Source organism: Centropristis striata, chromosome 3, assembly GCF_030273125.1.
Source record: "Centropristis striata isolate RG_2023a ecotype Rhode Island chromosome 3, C.striata_1.0, whole genome shotgun sequence".
Classification (NCBI taxonomy): Eukaryota; Metazoa; Chordata; class Actinopteri; order Perciformes; family Serranidae; genus Centropristis; species Centropristis striata.
The window spans coordinates 15,875,650-15,885,530 of NC_081519.1; the positions used below are offsets into that span (position 1 = coordinate 15,875,650).

General features: G+C 35.6%; 1 long non-coding RNA gene across 2 annotated transcripts; it reads right to left on the minus strand.

Annotated features, from left to right (window-relative positions):
• Positions 1-667: 667 nt before the first annotated feature.
• On the minus strand, positions 668-9,526 carry LOC131966957 (uncharacterized). Of its 2 annotated transcripts, none has more exons than XR_009393623.1 (4): positions 8,919-9,526; positions 7,550-7,630; positions 5,741-5,863; positions 668-4,952 (listed from the first exon to the last, which is right to left on the minus strand). It is a non-coding gene; the product is annotated as an uncharacterized LOC131966957 (long non-coding RNA). The 2 variants fall into 2 exon arrangements; XR_009393617.1 differs by having other exon boundaries at positions 5,741-5,887.
• Positions 9,527-9,881: the final 355 nt, after the last annotated feature.

Sequence of the window (9,881 nt, forward strand, 5' to 3'; positions counted from 1 at the left end):
CAAAGTCTGATTCAATGAGAAGCTGAAATGACTGAAATATCGTCAAACTTTCAAGTTTTAGATCAAATTTTAGCTGCAGCATTCTGAACCATTTAAAGGAATTTGAAGTTGAAGTGTTTATAATAAAAGGAAAGCTCTTTAAGAGGGTCTGACCCTACCTAACCCTAACCCTTTGGTTATGTTCCATCCAAATGCATGTTTCTATTGGTCATACTGCAACGTTATTATATAAACTTACAGACCAACTAAAAATTAATAAAATACTTAAAACTTTGACTTAAGAAATTAAAAAGTTAAAACTTATCTACGGACTAAAAAGGAGTTAAAGATTTTTGTTGTTGTTTTTTTTTGAGGAAGGAAACATTTCGACAAACTACAAAGATCCGACTTCCAAAGACTAAATAGAAATGAAAGAATTAAAACTTATCTATAAACTAAAAAGGAGTTAAAGATTTAGTTTTTTTCGGAAGGACATGAAAGGTGAAAGTTGAATTTAAACTTATCAACAAACTAAAAATGAATAAAATAGTTAACATTTAAGTGGAAACTTACGAACTAAAAAGAAAGAAAAACGCATCTATGGACTAAAGAGAAATTACAGAATTTTTGGTTAGCTTGTTTGTAGTTTGTAATGTTGTGTGTGTGTGTGTGTGTGTGTGTGTGTGTGTGTGTGGTACTGTCACAGCTCCGGGTTGTACGGAGAGTCAGTCAGCCAGTCCATGACGATCTGCGACAGCACCTCAAAAGAGGAGAGACCGGGCTGGGACTCGTCGGGGGCGGGGAGGAGGGGCAAGGCCATGACGTCATCGTACTCAACGTGGTCCTCAGGCTGCTGGACCTCCTTCAGACACACAGACAGACAGAGAGAGAGAGGGAGGTGGGGGTTCAGCTACACCCTTTACACTGATGCAGTGTGGGATAGATGTATTTTAGTACTGCTGGTGAATAACAAACAACCACAGTATTAACTTATCAATAGATTAAAATCAAGTTAAAGGTTTGTTTGTTTGTTTGTTTTTTGAGGAAGGAAAACTTGTCGACAAACTAAAAAGCAATGACATAATAAAAAATTATCTACAAGAACTACAAAGAAATCACAGAGTTAAAACTTATCTTAGAGCTAAAAAGGAGTTAAAGGTTGTTTTTTGTTCATTTATTTGTCTTTCGGGAAGGACTTAAAAGGTGAAAGTTGATTATTAACTTTTGACTAACTAAAAAGAAATAAAAGAGTTCAAACTAAACCAAAAACGAAATAGAAATGAAAGACCTCAATTGTCTTTACAGACTAAAAGGAGTTAAAGGGTGTTTTGAGGGAGGACATGAAAGTTGAAAGTTGAAAGGAAAGACATGAAAAATGTCTACGAACTCAATAGAAATTAAAAAATTCACACTTATCAAGGAACTAAAAAAAAAGAAATACTTACGACTTATCTATGGACGAAATAGAAATTAAAGAGTTAAAGTTTATCTTTAAATGAAAAAGGCATTAAAGAAGTATTTGTAGTGTGTGTGTGTGTGTGTGTGTGTGTGGTACTGTCACAGCTCCTGGCTGTATGAAGAGTCAGTCAACCACAGTATTATTAACACTGAAGCAAATATTACTTCTGCTTGTGAATGAATAAAACGTACCATCTTATCTTTTTGTGTCGTGTTATAATGAGTGTGTCTGTGTTGAAGTGTTTCTAATAAAAGGAAAGCTCTTTAAGAGGGTCCGACCCTCCCTAACCCTAACCCTTTGGTAATGTTCCATCCAAATACATGTTTCTATTGGTCATACTGCAACGTCATGAAATAACAAGACACTAGTTTCAATTGTTTCATCTGTTCTTTACCTGATATATTTAGACAAAACCAAATAATTATGGTATTAATTAGAAACAGAATGAGAGAATAGTTTTCATGTCTTCTAGAAAACTGTGGGGGAAAAAGGATTTTAATGGAACATCACCATCAGACCCTCTTAAAGCTCTTTCCTTCTACAAAGTTAAAAAAAAAATTAAAAACATCTACACTTTGTGTTTCTGTTGTTCTTTTTTGCTATTGTTATTATATTTTTTACCCTTGAAAGATTTCTAGGAAACAAAACAGTTCATTGAAAATGTGTTTCACTAGTTTCAGCCTCAAGAGTTCAGGAGAAAAGAAAACTTTCTCCTTAAATTAACATTTAAAATATGTAACATTTGAAGCTGTGCACTCCTGACCTCTAGTGGCTGAAGTCAGTGCAACATGCTATCATGAAACAAACCTCCTAATACATGTTTAAACTCACTGAGTTAATATACTGACAGCACAGAATCAACTTGGTGAAACAAAAGAAAAAGCTTCATGAACCAGGTTGAAGAGTTCTGTCAGTCCACCCTAAAACCCTTTGAGCCTGTCACAGAGACGTTTTTCACAGAAAGTGTAGAAGGCATTAGATAAAATACTTACATTACTTTTCTACATGCTAAGAAAGGAATATAGCATGAGAAACTTATCAACAAACAAAAAATAAATGAAATAATCAAAAATTGGACTATATGGAAATTTAAAAAAATAAAACTTATCAATGGATTAAAATCAAGTTAAAGGTTTGTTTATTTGTTTGTTTTTTGAGGAAGGAAAACTTGTCCCCAAACTAAAAAGCAATGACATACTAAAAAATTATCTATGAACTACAAAGAAATCACAGAGTTAAAACTTATTTTAGAGCTGAAAAAGGAGTTAAAGATTGTTTTTTGTTTGTTTATTTGCTTGTCTTTGAGGAAGGACTTAAAAGGTGAAAGTTATTTATTAACTTTTGACTAACACCTAAATAGAAATGAAAGACCTCAAATGTATTTACCATAGACTGTATATATAACACTGAAGCAAATATTACTTCTGCTTGTGAATGAATAAAACGTACCATCTTATCTTTTTGTGTGGTGTTATAATGAGTGTGTCTGTGTTGAAGTGTTTCTAATAAAAGGAAAGCTCTTTAAGAGGGTCCGACCCTCCCTAACCCTAACCCTTTGGTAATGTTCCATCCAAATACATGTTTCTATTGGTCATACTGCAACGTCATGATATAACAAGACACTAGTTTCAATTGTTTCATCTGTTCTTAACCGCATATATTTAGAGAAAGCCAAATAATTATGGTATTAATTAGAAACAGAATGAGAGAATAGTTTTCATGTCTTCTACAAACTGTAAAAAGAAAAAAAGAAAAAAGGATTTGAATGGAACATCACCATCAGACCCTCTTAAAGCTCTTTCCTTCTACAAAGTTAAAAAAAAAAAAAATTTGAATACATCTACACTATGTGTTTCTGTTGTTCTTTTTTGCTATTGTTATTATATATATTTTTTTTACCCTTGAAAAATTTCTAGGAAACAAAACAGTTAATTGAAAATGTGTTTCACTAGTTTCAGCCTCAAGAGTTCAGGAGAAAAGAAAACTTTCTCTAGAAAGGAATAGAGAATGAAAAAACTTACCAACAAACTAAAAATACATGAAATACTTAAAACTAAAACTATATAGAAATTAAAATGTTAAAACTTATCAATGGACATAAAAGGAGTTAAAGATTTTTTTTTTTTTTGAGGAAGGAAAACTTATCGACAAACTAAAAAGATACGAAATACTTAAAACTTTTCTATGAACTACGAAGAAATGACTAAATATAAATTAAAGAGTTAAAACTTACCTTAGAGCTAAAAAGGAGTTAAAGTTTGTTTTTGTTTTTTTTTTGTTTTTTTAGGAAGGACATGAAAGGTGAAAGTTGAGCTTAAACTGACAGACCAACTACAAATTAATGAAATAGTTAAAACTTCAACTATAGAAATTAAAAAATTAAAACTTATCTATGGACTAAAAAGCAGTTAAAGATGAGGAAGGAAGGAAACATTTCGACAAGCTAAAAATATTCCGACTTCCAAAGACTAAATAGAAATGAAAGAGTTAAAACTTATCAATGGACATAAAAGGAGTTAAAGATTTTTTTTTTTTTTTTTTTTTTTGAGGAAGGAAAACTTATTGACAAACTAAAAATATATGAAATACTTAAAACTTTTCTATGAACTACAAAGAAATGACAGAGTGAAAACCTATCCAAAGACTAAATATAAATTAAAGAGTTAAAACTTACCTTGGAGCTAAAAAGGAGTTAAAGTTTTTTTTTTTTTTTTTTTTAGGAAGGACATGAAAGGTGAAAGTTGAGTTTAAACTTACAGACCAACTAAAAATTAATGAAATACTTAAAACTTCGACTATAGAAATAAAAAAGTTAAAACTTATCTATTGACTAAAAAGGAGTTAAATTTTTTTTTTTTTTAGGAAGGATATGAAAGGTGAAAGTTGAAATTAAACTTATCAACAAACTAAAAATGAATTAAATAGTTAACATTTAAGTGGAAACTTACGAACTAAAAAGAAAAGAAAAACATATCTATGGACTAAAGAGAAATTACAGAGTTTAAACTTAAAGGGAGTTGAAATTTTGTTTGTCTGTAGTTTGTAATTTTGTTTTGTGTGTGTGTGTGTGTGTGTGTGTGTGTGTGTGTGTGTGGTACTGTCACAGCTCCGGGTTGTACGGAGAGTCAGTCAGCCAGTCCATGACGATCTGCGACAGCACCTCAAAAGGGGAGAGACCGGGCTGGGACTCGTAGGGGGCGGGGAAGAGGGGCAAGGCCATGACATCATCGTACTCAACGTCGTCCTCAGGCTGCTGGACCTCCTTCAGACACACAGACAGACAGAGAGAGGGAGGTGGGGGTTCAGCTACACCCTTTACACTGATGCAGTGTGGGATAGATGTGTGGGAGCCAGTAGGACCACTCACCTCCAGGCTGCTCTGTGAAGAGGTGGAGGGCTGAGGGCTGGGGCTCCGCTCCGGCAGCACGGGCGCAGACACACGGAGTTTCTTCTCCGGGGGCTCCTCGCGGTCGGCAGAGCTGCTCTCCCTCTTACGCTTTGTGCCCTCCGAAGCCTGTTAAAGAGGAACAGCAACAGAGAGAAAGTAAAGGAGCAGATTCAGTTATAATCCTTTCAGACTGCTGCTGTAACATCACTGCTTTCCATCTGTGCTTCCTGTTTCACTGAAAATGGCTTTATTATAAAATGGTACCATGAAAGGCTAAGTACCAGTGGCGGTTCTAGACCAGTTTTACTGTGGGGGCCAAGCAGGGGCCAGTGTTTAATCAGAGGGGCACATTAGCACATGAAAAAATGGCAAATATGATATTTAAGCATTCAAAATCTTTGAATGTCTTGAAAAAGACACAAAATGACCAAAAAAGACACAAAATGACCAAAAAAGACACAACAACAGACACAAATGACCAAAAAAGACACAAAATGACTTACGAAGACATGTGAAGACATGAAAAGGATTAAAATATTCACAAAATATCCCTTTAAGACTCCATAGAGTTAAACTATTATACAATGTACACATTCTGGGTTCCTTTTGTGTACAATGAGATATTGTTTGAACAAAAAAAAGGTAAGAATTGTTCCATTGTTCATCGTTATAAGTTGATCATTTTATTATTAATTTGCACAGGGGCCACAGCAGGGGCCAAGGGCTTCTTCACAGGGGCAGTGGCCCCTGGAGGCCCCTGTGTAGAACCGTCACTGCTAAGTACTAGTCAATAAGAGTAATTACTATACAGAAAATTATTATTATAGGAATACCAGAACGCTTCAACGCCACACTTGGATCCACACTTCTCATCATATCAATAATCGCACTGGCCTCCAACACACCAAACTTACTGATGGCTTAGTGTAACGCGCGGACCGAGGTGGGACCAAACGCACGATCGCCACGACGATACATCTTCATCCAGGCAGCGCATCCAGACCAGCAGGAGGACAAACAGTCAGTGGGTCAGCTGCCTGCAGGACATACAGCCGGAGAAACTGAAGACACGTTACTGCTGGTTCCAGGAGAGGGACTCAGGCCACACATTCATGATGATGGCTCAAAGCCCCAGTCTTTCATCCAGGAGACCGCTGTCCATGTCCCGTTGTTGCAAGTTTGTCCAGAGGTCGTGTTTTTGAAGCCTAATCCTGGTCTCGTCTCCTAACCTTAAGGTCGTGGTTTTGGTGCCTGAACTATTTCACAACTTTAACAATGTGTTTAAAGAGCTGTCGTCACGTTTCAACGATTTCTGATATCCTGACAGCTCTATTTTCAACTCATCATAACACTTTGTTTTTTTGCACTGAGGATGCTTTTATTGCCTTTCTTCTAGTCACGTATACTGGATGTCATCAAAAATACAGTGTCAATACTTGTTAGGTAACTTAAGCACCTTGTGTCAATACTCAAAAATATTGACACAAGGTGCATGTTGTCACACTTTAAGGATGAGACACACTGTCATTTTTAATGTCACAATTGTCAGAGTCCCACAAACATTTATGTGCATTTATTCACCGATTGTATCTGTAATTAGTCATTTAGTAGTCATAGTCATTTAAACTTATATCAAAGCACTGCACACTAAAGATAATGTTGAAAGTGATATTTAAAATAAGCAATAATTTGAATAATTTGAAGCCTAATCCTGGTCACGTCTCCTAACCTTAAGGTCGTGGTTTTGGTGCCTGAACTATTTCACAACTTAAACAATGTGTTTAAACGTTTCAACGATTTCTGATATCCTGACAGCTCTATTTTCAACTAATCATAACACTTTGTTTTTTTGCACTGAGGATGCTTTTATTGCCTTTCTTCTAGTCACCTATACTGGATGTCATCAAAAATACAGTGTCAATACTTGTTAGCAACAAGTATTGACACAAGGTGCATGTTGTCACACTTTAAGGATGAGACACACTGTCATTTTTAATGTCACAATTGTCAGAGTCCCACAAACATTTATGTGCATTTATTCACTGATTGTATGGGTAATTAGTCATTTAGTAGTCATAGTCATTTAACCCATAAGAACCCACGGTGACATGGGTGTCACAAACATTTTAAATGTTCTAGTAATGTTCATGTATGTTTTCTTAAGTACATAAGTGTGTTTTTCAGTGTTTTACAGCTACAGTAGATTGTTGAGAATGAGGCAGTTTTATTTATATTTATTTATTATCATTTTGTTACTTAAAAACAAATCTGAAATGGAATTAGTTGTCTAACATCACTATTCTGGTCACAATTATGATATATGTTATGGAGATGAAAACAAAAAGGCAAATGGTTATTTGTTTTATGTATTATTGATTTATTATTATTTTTTTACTAAAAAAAAGGAAAAGTTGTGTCTCTGAAAGCAGAAAATGTGTCTAATTTAATCATAAACATAAATACCATAAACGCCCAATGTAACATATATATGTCACATCACAGATCTTTGACATTTAGGGGTTGTATTTTTTTAAATGTGTTCTATGTGGTCCACTTGGTCTGTGGTATATCCCCCATAATGTTCCATTAAGGATTACTGGGTCTGGGTTCTTATGGGTTAAACTTATATCAAAGCACTGCACACTAAAGATAATGTTGAAAATGATATCTAAAATAAGCACAAACGCATAACACTTTTACTGTGTGCATCACAAGAGTTTTACCTGGTTGGTGGCGTCCCGTCTCCTGCTGGGCACCGTCCTCCAGTAGCTGTGGTCACTGAGGTGAGATGATACGTCACACATCTGTAATGGTCAACATACAGTTTAGGTTAGTTAGTTTATTATTTACCTAATTTAACACAACTAATAAAAGTGTCACATTTAGCCTTCTGATCCTGAGATCACTGATTTTTCCCTTAAATAAGTTATTTTCTCTTCTCTGTGTACAGTAAATGTGATTGTTCCCTTCTTGCTAAATGTCAGAAAAAGAAAACTACTAAATGCATGACTGCAATCTGTTATTTAGGCTTTTACCAACGTCTTCATTGCAATATTTCATGCTTAATATATGTGTTTACATTTTTGACTGAGCTATATTCTCCACAGCAGACAGGCAGCAGCTGAGGCCGTCGAGCTTTCAACGCCTCGAGGCCCAAATTCAGTCGAGAAGCCGAAAAAAAATGCTTTGAAAAAAAAGTCTGAAAATTATTTAAAACTCGTGAATTCTCACATTTTCAACGATAACTTTTTAGAATAACTAAATAGGGTTCGGTTAGTCACCTTTTTTCGCTGGGCTCTTGCTCACTTTTGAAAAAATCGTCGAGTTAAACTTTCTCCTCCAATGTCTCAGAGTGAAATGGTGATTTGGAAACAAATTTCTTCAATCTATAGAGTCTCCATAGCAACCAGCTTCGTACGTAAACAAGTCTCGCTGCTGATCACAGCTGGACTCCAGAGCTGTGGAACTATACATATATATATATATACCGGTATATATATGACATGACAAGTATCATGAGCATTATTGTTACTTCAAAGTGTCATTCATGTTCATGACACATCCCATGTCATGTTTATGACACATTCATGTCACTCTTATGTAGACACCTTCAAAATAAAGTGTTACCATATCTTGCTTAAGTCACAAAGGCATGTTCAAAAAATTGCCTAAGTCACATTTTATTTTGACTTAGACATAATAAATCCACTTAAGTCACACACTTGACATAGGCCATTATCTTAAAGGGGTAAAACAACAACAGTAGCTCATAAGAGTTTAATTTAAGAGCCGATATCTAGACATTTAACATGGTTTCCTTGATAATTATTATCAAGTTTTGTCTTATGAGCTATTTTGTTCTTATCATTATATTTGTCCAAACATATGTTCCTTTAGTTGCACCAGACATTAAATGAACAAGAAATGAGAAATCAAGGGTGGTCTAATATTTTTTCCATGACTGTATCTATCTCTCTTTCCATACATCATCATCAGTTAACTGCACAGGCAGGAGTTAAACACAGAGACGACACAGCAGCGGGACATTTGACCAACAGATAAAAAGACAGATAAAGGAGGTTTTTGACTCACCTTGACTGAAGTTGAAGTCCTGTCTCCTTTCCGCCAATACACGCGTCCTTATCAAGTCCAAGAAGGGAAATAACAAAGACATAATATCTCCAAAAACACTTTTAAATGGTCCATATCCCTGGTCCTGACACTTTTCCAGTTAAAGTGAATGCTCGCCCGGCTTAAGCTAGCTCCGTGATTTTAGTCCAACCGCGTCCTGCTGTATTCCCAACAACAAAACTGTCCATACCACTTTAATATGAAGCGGCTTGATTTTTCACTCTTTCGATATGCTGGAAAGCACCTTCAAATATTGCGGTGAAGGAGGGTCCTCAGCGGAGGGCGAATCAGCAGGTGAATCCGCGTCGTGTTGACCGGGAGAAGGGGCTAGCATCGCCCGGGAGCTAACAGCTAGCTAGCGGGGCTAACCTCACTGTAGCCTCATGAGTCCGAAGAACCGAGCTGGGTAGACTCGGTCAGTGATAGCAGTGGTGTTTCTTCCTCCTCAAGTCAATGTCTTTTTAAAGTTTATCACATTAAATAACTGTTATTCAGCCGCTATTTTGGCGTAAACGTCACCTGTCAGTTAGCTGTCAGAGGGCCGCCGGAAGGGCCGTGTTGTTACCATAGCAACCAATTAGTCATCATTACAGGACGTCAACGGCTCGTTTTTAAACGTTTAAGAAAAAAGTTTCAACGGTTCATTTTTTAAATCAGAAATTTAACACACAAGTAAACAATAAATAAAGTTCTTTATTTTCTTATGTTTTTTTAATATTATTCCAAAAATAATTTTAATCTGTCAGCAAAATCTAAACCAAACTTAAAACCAAACATGTAACCAGATGAAATGAAACTTGTTTTTTTATTAGGCTACAGTAAGGAGCATAGGCAGCATTTACAAGAAAAGGTGTGACGGACATCAGCATTTTGAAAATGTTTTGTCTGGCTTGTCATACAAGGAACCAATACGGTATAAGATAT